General features: G+C 50.5%; 1 protein-coding gene across 7 annotated transcripts in view; it reads left to right on the forward strand.

The window, feature by feature from the left end:
* The window catches only part of HIVEP3 (HIVEP zinc finger 3), a 533699-nt gene that overhangs the window by 385359 nt on the left and 136315 nt on the right, over nucleotides 1-12025 (forward strand). The window contains exon 4 of one of the 7 annotated variants that reach the window (XM_043877706.1): nucleotides 4103-4309. The exons of the other annotated variants lie outside the window; for them this stretch is intronic. The gene's annotated coding sequence lies outside the window, so the exon portion shown is untranslated. The remainder of the gene's footprint in view (nucleotides 1-4102; nucleotides 4310-12025) is intronic. 7 annotated transcript variants of the gene reach the window in all.

Here is a 12025-nt window from a genome sequence, read left to right on the forward strand (position 1 = left end):
ATGAGACAAGTTATAAAGATACCTGGTAACAGGCCATTATAAGAAACCCATCAATAAACAGACCTTTCTGCAGACTTTCCAGAGAGTGCTGGGTATAGGAGAGTGAGGAAGCTCCAGAGTGGAGAGTCATACCCTCCCTGCCCCATCCATGTGCCCTTTCTCGTTTTCTCCGTTTCCTGCCCTGAGAATTTATTCCACATCCTTAGAATATCCTAAGCTTAAAATCAGCACCCCCAGAGCTCTGGACAGGATGTTAAGTATGTGTCCCATTGACAAGGCTCAAGTGTCACCTGAATAAATACATCGGTGTGAAGGCCTTCACCTGCATCCACATAACAATGGTGTGAGTGAGGGATGGAGAAAAGAGAAGGGGTGAGGATGCCTCCTTCCTCTCCACCCACTGATATGTTTAATGCTCATTTAACAAGCATTAGGAGCTATTTTTAACTTATATGCAGAGTACATCATGAGAAACGCTGGGCTGGAAGAAGCACAAGCTGGAATCAAGATTGCCGGGAGAAATATCAATAACCTCAGATATGCAGATGACACCACCCTTATGGCAGAAAGTGAAGAGGAACTAAAAAGCCTCTTGATGAAAGTGAAAGAGGAGAGTGAAAAAGTTGGCTTAAAGCTCAACATTCAGAAAACTAAGATCATGGCATCTGGTCCCATCACCTCATGGGAAATAGATGGGGAGACAGTGGAAACAGTGGCTGACTTTATTTTGGGGGGCTCCAAAATCACTGCAGATGGTGATTGCAGCCATGAAATTAAAAGATGCTTACTCCTTGGAAGGAAAGTTATGACCAACCTAGACAGCATATTAAAAAGCAGAGACATTACTTTGCCAACAAAGTCTGTTTAATCAAGGCTATGGTTTTTCCAGTGGTCATGTATGGATGTGAGAGTTGGACTGTGAAGAAAGCTGAGCGCCGAAAAATTGATGCCTTTGAACTGTGGTGTTGGAGAAGACTCTTGAGAGTCCCTTGGACTGCAAGGAGATCCAACCAGTCCATCCTAAAGGAGATCAGTCCTGGGTGTTCACTGGAAGGACTGATGCTGAAGCTGAAATTACAGTTCTTTGGCCACCTCATGCGAAGAGTTGACTCATTGGAAAAGACCCTGTTGCTGGGAGGGATTGGGGGCAGGAGGAGAAGGGGCCGACAGAGGATGAGATGGCTGGATGGCATCACCGACTTGATGGGCATGAGTTTGAGTAAACTCTGGGAGTTGGTGATGGACAGGGAGGCCTGGCGTGCTGTGATTCATAGGGTCGCAAAGAGTCGGACACGACTGAGCGACTGAACTGACTGAACTGAGGAGCAAGCCTGGACACATGGGACCTGGCCGTGCACGAGACAGACTTGGTGCCAGCCCTCTTGATGCGGGGCCGGGCTTGTGTCTGTGTAGCATTTAATTCTCCTGAAAAGCCTGCAAGCCTGCTTCTGGTTAAGCCCTGGCTGGATTGGGGGAGGTAAGAGGAAGAGTTTAGGACAAGGGTATTGGCCTACTGTGGGAGGGGCCTGGGTTAGGAATGCAGCGGTGTACTCTTTGGAGCCTTACCTCAACTCTCTGCACTTGGGTGTCCTTCTCTGGGGAAGAAAATCAACTCTGCCTTCTAGACAGGGTGAGGGCCCAGGGAGGTGCCACGCTCCTGGCATCCACCACAGTGTGCAGTGGCTTTCCTTCTCATCCTCTCTCTTCTCCCCTAGAACCAGACCTGACAATTTCTGATGGTCTTATTCTTCCCCACTTGAGCATCACAGACCCTCTCCCCCCAGCTCAACACCACGTGCAATTTAGAGTCACAACCAAACCTGATATATTTGTATCTGGGGAGTCCCCCAAAACACCCTTCAACTTTAAGCAGCTGACACAATCAGGGTTTGCTTTTTTTTTTTTTTTTTTTGCTTTCAGAGTTAAACTGGACCCGGGCACCCGTTTTTGGTTTGCTTCAAGCAGCGAGGTACAGTGGGACCAGCCCTGGGTGTGTGACAAGGAACTCCAGGCTGCGGTCTGGTTTCCTGCCTGCCAGCTGCGTGGGGCACCCAGCCCTTCCAAGCCTCAGTTTCCCCTCCTGTGAAGTGGAGGTGGGAGAACTGAGTGAGATACAGAAGCATTTATGAACGGAAACCTCACCTCAGAGTGCCTGACTCCCCGGCGCTTCACAGCGTCTTCTCAGAAAGCACTTACAGTTTTCTCTCTTGGGAAACTGGCAACCCCTCTGCCTCCTGCCACCTGTGACCACCCATCTGGTCTCTGGGAGACCCCAGCCGCTCCTGGCCCAGCTGTTTGGCACTAACTGTCCTGTGGTTAGAGCAACAGGCTGGCTGTTCTGGGAAGCCTCTTTCTCGGGCTGGGACCCGAGGGCAGGACTGAGCCCTGTTTGGTGGCGGGGAAGACAGAAGCTGGGGAGGGCAGGCGGGGAGGGCCAGCTGGGGAGCTGTTAGGTGAGCACTGTGTAATGTTTTTCAAATACCTCCAGGTCCACAAAGCTAAAAATGTGGTCTGGCCTTACATATTGTGTGTGTGTGTGTGTGTTCCTAGTACATTTCCTTCTAATTTTTAAAACCATACGTAACGTCAGGGACATTTAATCCATATGGTTCTGATTCCTTAACACTTAAATCATCCAAATGTTGTTTTGTAGATTCTATTTGCAAATCTCTTTACATAAGCTCTTAACTCCTTCTTTCTCAAGGGCATCAAGGTAGGATCTCTGAGAGAGGCTTCCTTTAATGCCAGCTTTCCATTCTCCACCCAAGTTGGCCAGAGGTCTTGTGACCGCCTATGCTCTGGGTACCGACTGCCCAGGTCCTGCCCTCAGGGCTGGGAGGAGGTTGGTGGGAAAGGAAGAAGGACAGACTGGGATCCGTCCCCACCTCCCCCACTTCCTGGCTATGTGATCAGCTGCTAGTTCACCTCATCAAAGCTTTTCTTCCTCACCTACGAAAAGGGATACGTAATAAACATCTGAAAGGGTTGTTAGAGGACTTAGACAAAGAAATGTACAATGCCCGTAGCCTGGAGAGCATGGTTTGCCTTCCCCTGTGCCACATCGCATTGCTGAGGTTAGAGCAGGCCATGTCAGACCGCAGGGTCCTGTAGGAATCTCAGATGGCAGCACTGGGTGGCAAAGCTGAGTCCAGAGAAGCCAAGGGGGAACCTGCCCACGGGACTTGGGGGTAGAGGCAAGGATGGAACAATGACCATAGTGGCTGGGGAGTGGAGGAGGTAAATGATGCCTGGAGATGCTCAGCCCAGGGCTCAGGTGGGAGTCTGGGAGGGGAGTAGGCATGCTGAGCATTCCCTGCATTTGCTGTGTGTGGGGGGGAGGTAGTAGGGGAGGACCCTATAGGCCATAACAAAAGGGGACAAGGAAGGTGGCCCTCCCAGATTCGAAGGCCCTGGGTTTCCCCCCTGGAAGATACTACACTCATCTGTTGGAGCCCAGGCTCCAGAAGCCCCTTCCAAGTCTCTTCCACATGCTCCACATGCAGGCACCAGCCCAATTCCTCAGCCTGGAGTTCAGTCCAGGGTCCCCAACATGCCTGGAATCCCCTCTTTCCCCTCCCTCTCTCCCTTGGGTCATTCCCAAACATTCAATGCTCTTTTGAGCTTTTTTTCTTCACCTATTTCCCCTGTTGTGGTGGCCTTTTCTCCTGATAAACACCTACCCATTCTTCAAAGTCCAACTCAAAAATCACCTCCTCTGAGAAGCCTTTCTGGGAAGATTTGCAAAACAATAGCACCTTCCTTAGTGCTTTTCCTGGTCTTGATCTTCCTAGGCTGTACCTACTTGGGATGAACTCTTGAGGGGGCTGGGAGCAGGGGGTGGAGGATGGCCAGGAGGCCTCAAGAGGTCGGCAGACCCCACACTTGATGCACCTGCTGGGAGGCAGACTGGAAATCCAAGATGGCACTCACAGGACTCCACGGCTGTCGGTATGTGATGTGAGACCAGCAGGAGGACAGAGATGCCCTGGTGTGGCATAGCTCCTGGGGCCTCCCCATGGCAAGGGCCCATTGGCCAGCTCTGATCTGGACGCCACCCATGTCTGTACCTATAGAACAGAATTTGTTTCTCTGGCAATTCCAGACGGAGTGAATCCCAGACAGAGCTGAGTCTCCGGGACCGAAGCGCAGATGCTCCATCTAAAATTAGGCTGCTGACTGCGACTCCCATCTAGGCTGCATGCATGGATCTGCTTCTTACATCTGTCATTGTGTAGTGGAGGCAAAGCGGAGCCCCTGCCTCCTTGTCGAAGCTGAGTGGCGATGTGACAGCCAGCCAGGGGCCAGCATTGTAAGTCTACCCGGAGTGCTTCCCGCCCCTTCGCGGGTTGACTCCTCACACATCCCCTGAGAGGGCTGTGTCCCCTCGCAGACAGCCCTCAGAAGCTGGGTTCTCTCTGACTTTGGTTCTGAATGCTTCCCCTAGGAGGTTAACCTGTCCAGTACCATCCCCACCAGGGAGGGTCCAAGCTGCTCTGGAACCCAACATCAAATTCCAGCAGCAAGAAGACAAGGCCCATAGGAATGATGCAAGTAAAGTCACCAGTTGTCTGGCTGAAGCAGAGGAAGGTGATAATCAAGGAAAACCTCTTTGGGCCTCTTCTTCGTTGTTCCCTCCTCCTTACAGACATCCTCAAACTCTTTCATTGCCATCCCAAGCTGGGTCCTGCTCTCTGGGAAGAGGGGTACCCATTGGAAACCTGCTGAGGGGGCCCAGCCCCCAGCCCTAGCCTTTATTTCTCCAAAAGCTACAGTTCTCACAATGGCCTACCAGGCCTCATATATGCCTGACACTCTCTCACCTCAGGGTCTTTGCATTGGCTGTTCTCTTTGCCTGTAAAGATCTTCCGCCAGTGTGTACAGGACTCAGTCTTCACCTGCTTCAAGTCATTGCTCAAATGCCACCATCTCAATGAGGCTTACTTTAACTACCCTATTTAAATCCGTGACCCATCTCCCACCCCTGCATTCCTGACTCCCTAACTCTGTTCTACCTTGTACTTTCCACAGTATATACTTCCTGCTAACATGTTATATGACTCACTTATTTATTCAGTTTCTTTACTGTCTGGCTCTTCCTTCTAGAATATAAGTTCTACAGAGCAGGGATTTTCGTCCATTTTGTTCACCGAGGTACTTATTCTTAAGTCCCCAGAATAGGGCCTCGCCTATATGAGGTGTTCACTGAGCATCTGTTAGAGGCTGCTTGTGTTCAGATGAGGTCCCACCTGGACCCAGGGCTGCATCCTTCCTTGGCCCCTCTACTACTGGGGCTACCTCTAGGCCCTCTTTGGGCCTCCATTTGCTCATCTGGCAACAGGGATTGATGGTCCCTCTCCTGCATCTCGTAGAGCCTTGGCGATGACATGAAGGAACAGGTGTGATTGTGCCCAAATGAATCAAAAGTTACCCAACAGACACTGATCCTGGGAAAGATTGAAGGCAGGAGGAGAAGGGGACGACAGAGGATGAGATGGTTTGATGGCATCACAACTCGATGGACATGAGTTTGAGCAAGCTCTGGGAGTTTGTGATGGAGGGAAGCCTGACGTGCTGCAGTCCATGGGGTCACAAAGAGTTGGACATGACTGAGCAAGTGAACTGAACTGACTCAAATCAGTATAAGGTGTCTGTTTTGTTCAGCTAGCACATGGAGAACCCACTGGGCTCTAGGCCCGTACTGAGTGCTGGGGGTCCCCAGAGGAGTGACAGCTTGTGTCCCCAGCTGCAAGGAGGCTCTCCTAGGATAATTAGGCCAACTCCAATGTGAGGAAGGTAGGAAATGCCCATTTATTAGAGAGTTGTCGGACAAAGAGAAGCAAATGTGGGACCCTCCTGAGATTTGGGAAATTTATACCTTCACCTTCTGTATTAGTTAGAGTTCTCTAGAGAATCAGAACATAAGATATACACACATATACACATATATATATCAGAAATAGTGTGGTTCAAAGGATAAAGAACCTTCCTTTGCAGGAGACCGGGTTCAATCCCTGGGTCAGGAAGATCGCCTGGAGAAGGAAATGGCAACCCACTCCAGTACTTTTGCCTGGAGAGTTCCATCAACAGAGGAGCCTGGCAGGCTACAGTCCATGGGATCACAAAGAATTGGACACAAACGACTGAGGGAATACCTTTCTTTCATATAAAGTATAGGCACACACAAGAGAGAGACTGAGACTTATTATAAGGATTGACTATGTGATTACAGACACTGAGGAGTCCCGAGATCTGCTGTTGGCAACTTGGAGACCCAGGAGAGCCGCTGGTATAAGTTTCAGTCTGAAAGCCTCTAGGCTGGAGACTCAAAAAGAGCTGATGTTTCAGTCTAAGTCCAAAGGCTGGAGGAAACCAGTGTCCCAGTTCAGTCAGTCAGGCAGCCAAGGAGTTCCCTCTTCCTCAGCCTTTTTGTTCTATTCAGATTTTCAATGGATTGAATGAGGCCCCCCACATTGGAGAGGGCAATCTGCTCCACCCAGTCTGTCAAATTGAATGATAATCTCATCCAGAAACAGCCTCATAGAAACACCCTGATGTTCAGCCAAATTCTGGGCACCCCAGAATTTGATGGCCCAGCCAATCTAACACATAAAATTAACCATAACATCATCCTCCCCACTTCCAGATTGCTGTTGACCCCACCAAATCCACGTGCCCACCCTTCCCTCCCCAGGTCCCCAGTGCTTCTGGTCTGCCACCCTTGAAGACATTGCCTCCGCTCCCACACTCCCCAGACTCAGCTCCTTCTATGTGGTACCCACTAGGTGCCCCAGGATACTCTGGGATTCTCATCCAGTCAGATTCAGGGTAGGGTTGAGGGCAGACTGCACAAAGTCAACAGGAAGTCCTGGGGGAGACAGTCCTCAGAGGGCTCGTTTTCAGGCTAGCAGGAGCATGGCTGATTGCTTTAAAAGTCTGAAGCTCCCAAGGGATCAACAGGGCTCCGTCCACACACCCAGGCAGAATAGAAGATGCTGCTGTGTTCCCCAGTTCTGGAAGGTATGGAAGGAAGCCGTCCAGGTGCTCTATATATCAGGCATTTCCAGGCATAGACCCCTGGAGCTCTCCCAACCTAGTGGGGACGTGAGACAAATGCTTTGTTATTACATGATAGATGCTCTGATGATGTGTGCAAAGCAAGTTACAGGAACATTGACGGAGGTGATCTTTTAATTCTACTGAGGGTAGGAGCTGATCAGAAAAAAAATTAAAAAATAGAACATTCGAAGGAGGCTTTATAGGAGGAGTTCACTAAATAGTCAAGGAGAGTTAATAGGAGAGCTGAAGGGGAAGGGTGGATGGCAGTCTAAGGGAAGAAGGAAGGGCATTTCAGGTAGAGGGAACAGTATGAGCAAAGGCATGGAATGTGAAAATTCCTGTTGCATTTAGGGAACTAGTGAATGATCTAGATCAGACCAGGCCCTCCTTGTAGGAGGACTCCAAGACCAAAGGATGGAGGTTTGGGGTTCTCACCACCTGCGCTGAGAGAGCAGAAAGACCACAATGGAAGGGAGCCTGAACAGGGGTGGAGCGAGACCATTTCTAGATTTCTTTATTGTTGTTAGATGGAGGCTTTCATCTAACAAAAATTAGCTTTCAGGACAGGCCCCAGGCTTTCTCAGACATATCTCTCTTTCCCATCCCTTCTGCATCATCCATTGCTTTTATTCACTGTTATTGCAATTATTTTCTGAGTGTGCAAGTCCTCTCGGGAACCAGACTGGCAGAGGCACAGGCCCCATCACTGGTCCTGCCTGGGGGCTGCTTCTTGACCACCCCCTGCCCATCCCCAGGCCCTCAGATTCTGCTGGCCATATAGGCAGGATAAAAGTCACACAAGGGGAGATGTTTTTATGGCCATCCCAGAACTTTCCTATTCTTCTTGCTGCTCTTGAAACTTTTTCTTGTCAGACCTGCTACGGGTTATCTTGCCTTAATGTTTATGGGGCCTGATTAAATTCTCATTTCCTCCCTTCCCTCACTTTATGAGCTACTGTCAATGACTGAGTCTCATGCATCAGGATACCCTCCAAAGAGCTTGAATGGGGGTGGGGGGAGGGGGCTGTCTTTACTGAGCATCTACTACAGGCCAGCTGCTTGATACTCACAATACACTGACTCTAATTTCATCAGCTCTCATTTGCTCTTCATCATCCTTCCCTGAGATGCGTTATCCTCCGCATTATACAGCTGTGAAAACTGAGACTCAGGGGAGTTAAGCAGCTAGTAAGTGTCAGAGCCAGGACGTGCACACACACTGTCTTAATCCAAGCCTCAGAAGCTGATGCTGTCCTGATGAACCTCCCATTGGCAGACATGAAGCCATACTCAGAGCAAATAGTACCTGTTACTGATGATCTTGCAAGTCGGCCCCTAGGCTTGGGGAAAACCTGTTCTCACAGCTGCCAGAAGGAGTGACTAATCTGATTTCCTGGAACCAAAGGCCCCACCCTCCCCACCTGGGATTCAATGGGCCCTGCGGGAGTCCCCGGGAAATGCTGGTAGAAAGCCAGAATGAGGCAGACCTGGGATTCAGGTTGAGCCAAAGCCTCAGTCTGAAGTGTAGGAAAAGAGGACATTTTTGTCATCTGGGAAAGACTAGTCAGTGGCCTGGAGGACACGTGGCCTCTTGTAGTTGCCTACTGGATAGGACGGCCAGTGGCACATAAGTCTATCCTGGGTGTGCTCTGCATACCTGTGACGTTCCTGACACTGAATAAGAAGTGGTTGTGCATGGAGCTGCAGAAACTAAAGGGGCAAGAGATACATCATTGACATGACTGCATATTGTGGGGCACAAGCCAGAACATCTGTTCCACATGCTGGAGGTTCATGGAGAAGGAAGCAGCCAATGCCAGCTGGGGGACCCAAGAGGCTTTCACAAGGGAAGTGGCCTCTGAGCTGACCTGGAAGGCTGGATGGGAGCCAGCCAAGCAATATGAATGAGGGGAACATTACTGAGGACTGAATGCGCAAAATGCACTTGGCAGGTTTAGAAACAGTGAGCAGTTCTGTATGATGGGAGCATGGGGGGGGGGGGGTGTGCAGAGAGAGGTAGGCTTGGGTAGGTGAACTGAAGCTGTTAAAAGAGGCACTAATAGGGTAAGTTAGCTGAACAGGTACCCACTTGAATTTGTCTTAGAGAGTTCTGCCTATGTGGAGAATGGATACAGGGGGCGGGGGGAGGGCAGGAGATGGGCAGGGGGACCAGGCAGAAGGCTGTTGTAACTGGGAGGTGATGGTGGCCTGGACTGGGGCAGCAAGAATGCAGAAGGGATTCTGGTTCAGGCTTGGGATGATGGGTGTCCCCACTAATGAGGATAAACAATAATTAAAAAAGGAGCAGGATTCTGAGTGACAATATAAAGCAACCGTTACTTCCATTTATTGAGCACCTACTAGGTGCTGGATACTCCATCAAGGGCCCTATTGCAGTTTCTTGTCACATCTTCACAGCAGTTCTTTAGGATAAGGAAGTCAAGATCAGTGACATCATGTAAACATGCCCAAGATCACACAGTAAGTGTGGCTGGGAGCTGAAGCCAGATCCATGTGGCTCCGAGGCCCATGCTGTTACCCACAGCATCAGATGAAGGATGAAGTGAGTACCTGACTGAGACAGAAAGCCGGAAACACCGCTCTCAGGCTGGGAAGGGAGGTTGGGGCTGAGTCCTCTGGGACCCCTGGAGGTGATCTCCATAAACTGTAAGAGTCCCTCAGCCTCTGTCCCAGGAGGGAGATGGCTACCTCTGTGAGAAGTGAGGACTGATGTAACAGATCTATCAAGAGAGCACCCAGCAAACACACACACACACCAACAAACAGTAAAACAACACAAAGCATGCGAGTCCAGGGAATCAGAGCCATGGAGGAAAGGAGGTGGAGAAGGGGAGGATGGTAAGTAAGTATGAGACCCAAACATACAGTACCTGGAAAGCCTACTGGGCAGGGTGCTTAGCTCCACCCTGAAAGCTCTCCCAAGACCATGGCAGTCCCCAGCCTTTTGGAATCGTGGTGTGTTCCAAAACTGTGTCTGTAATTTGGTTGTTAGGAGTTGGAAAGAAAATTTCACAGAGACAGCCTCTTAGACGACAGATCCAATGCCAACCATCTCCTCTGCTCCAATCTCTTTTAGTCTATAAATTCTCTACAGCGTGATATTGGCTTCACAGCAGAACCAAGCCCAGTGTGTGTGTGTGTGTGTGTGTGGTGTACTGTTTCTATGGAAACAAGCGTTCAGCAATCTAGCCTGGGACACCTGGACCACAATCTCCCTGAATTGTAGCCCCAGAAGTAGAATGAATCTTATCTCTCACCTCATGTGCCCCTGCTCTGCCCCAGGCTTGGCAAACAGCGCTGTAGCATTTAGCAAGTTGTACTGGGATGATCTGTTTACCTGCTAGTCTCCATCCCTGGATGGAGCTCCTAGCACACAGGTTTGTGTGTGTGTTGCACGTTCCCAGAACAGAGAAGGAGCCTGATTCATGTTTGAGGAATGAAGGAATGTAGGAAAGCCCCCAGGGCCAGGCTCTGGGAATTTCTCAAGACCTGGCCCAGCTATATGCAGGGGAAGGGCTGATAGGAAGGGACTGGCACCTGGCACCACCTGCCTTCTCACCTGGGGCCCATCCAGCTGCAAGGTGGGAGAGGTGCCTGGGGCCCCAGGGCAGGGGAGGTGGCTCACAGAGCAGAGTTGGACTCAGGCTTCTTACCTTGAAGCAGGGCTGCCTGCCTGCATCCCATATCCCTGAGCTCTGAGGCTGGAGTCTTGAAGACCTTCTGGCCTTTGGTGAGAACTGGCACCAGAACTGGGATGGAAACTGAATCTCAAGACAGGAGATTGGGAGCTTTGGTTGAAGGAGAAGCTGAGTGAAGGCTTCTCGGTTGACACTCCTGGCCTGGAGGATGGCTACCAGCTGGGAAGTGTGACTTGAGGGGTAAAAAGCAGGGTCTTTGGGGGGAGTTTCAGAAAATCCAGAGTGACTGTGTCTGGCACGATGAAAGTACTCAATAAAACACCTTTCTCATGCCTTCTTTTCTACTTTGCTATAGCCAGTCTAGACTATATATTTGAAGGTTGGGATGGGAATGTCCCAGCCTGCCTTGATGGGGTGGCACAGAAGTTTACTGAGAGAAGGGAGGGGGAAGACAAATCCCAAGCCACAGAAAACTGGAACAAAGGAGCAGTCCAAGGAAAGGGCCTTGTCAGGGCAGCCTCTGCAGGGCTGGCCCACTGGCCCACTTTCTAAGCATCCAGTCCAGTTGAGAACCCACCTTCCACCCCAGGCCCCTAGCCAGGGCCCCTGAACCTCAGTTGCAGCTCTGAATTGGATCAATTCTGCCACTCCTTTGGTTAGTTTATCTTTCCATTTGCTCCCCTCGGCCCCCCAGGATCATTCATTCACTTAACAAACGTTTGTAGACTTCTCAGTCTTGGTGGGAAAGAAGACCCAAGATGGAAAGTTCCTGGCAGCTTCCAGACTGGAAAGAGGGGAGGTCTCTCTCAGCTGACTGCAGCTTGGGGTGATGGGCATGTTTCTAGAGGCAGGAAGCATTGAGCTGCCAGTGGCAACAAAGGAGGTTGACTAAATCCACTGGGAGCTTGCAGTGGGGTCAGGGCCATCTCTCAAAGGTGGAGAGGGTACTCATCCTGGGGTAGGAACAAGCCTGTTACCTGAGCCTTTCTGCCTGTGACCAAATGTCACCCCTCCAGGCAAATGAATTATAATGAGACACCCACTTGTTCCCACCTGGAGCTGCTCCCAGCCAGGGACAGTAAGCAGGGCAGAGAGGGAAGGACAGGAGTGGAGTGAGGGGCAAGGTCTTGTTCCATGGGGTACCTTGTCTCACTTGCCCTCATTAAGAGGAAAGTGAAGTTGCTCAGTCGTTTCCGACTCTTTGTGGCCCTATGGACTGTAGCCTACCAGGCTCCTCCAACCATGGGATTCTCCAGGCAAGAACACTGGAGTGGGTTGCCATTTCCTTCTCCAGGGTATCTTCCCGACCC

This window comes from Cervus elaphus, chromosome 20, assembly GCF_910594005.1.
Source record: "Cervus elaphus chromosome 20, mCerEla1.1, whole genome shotgun sequence".
Taxonomy (NCBI): domain Eukaryota; kingdom Metazoa; phylum Chordata; class Mammalia; order Artiodactyla; family Cervidae; genus Cervus; species Cervus elaphus.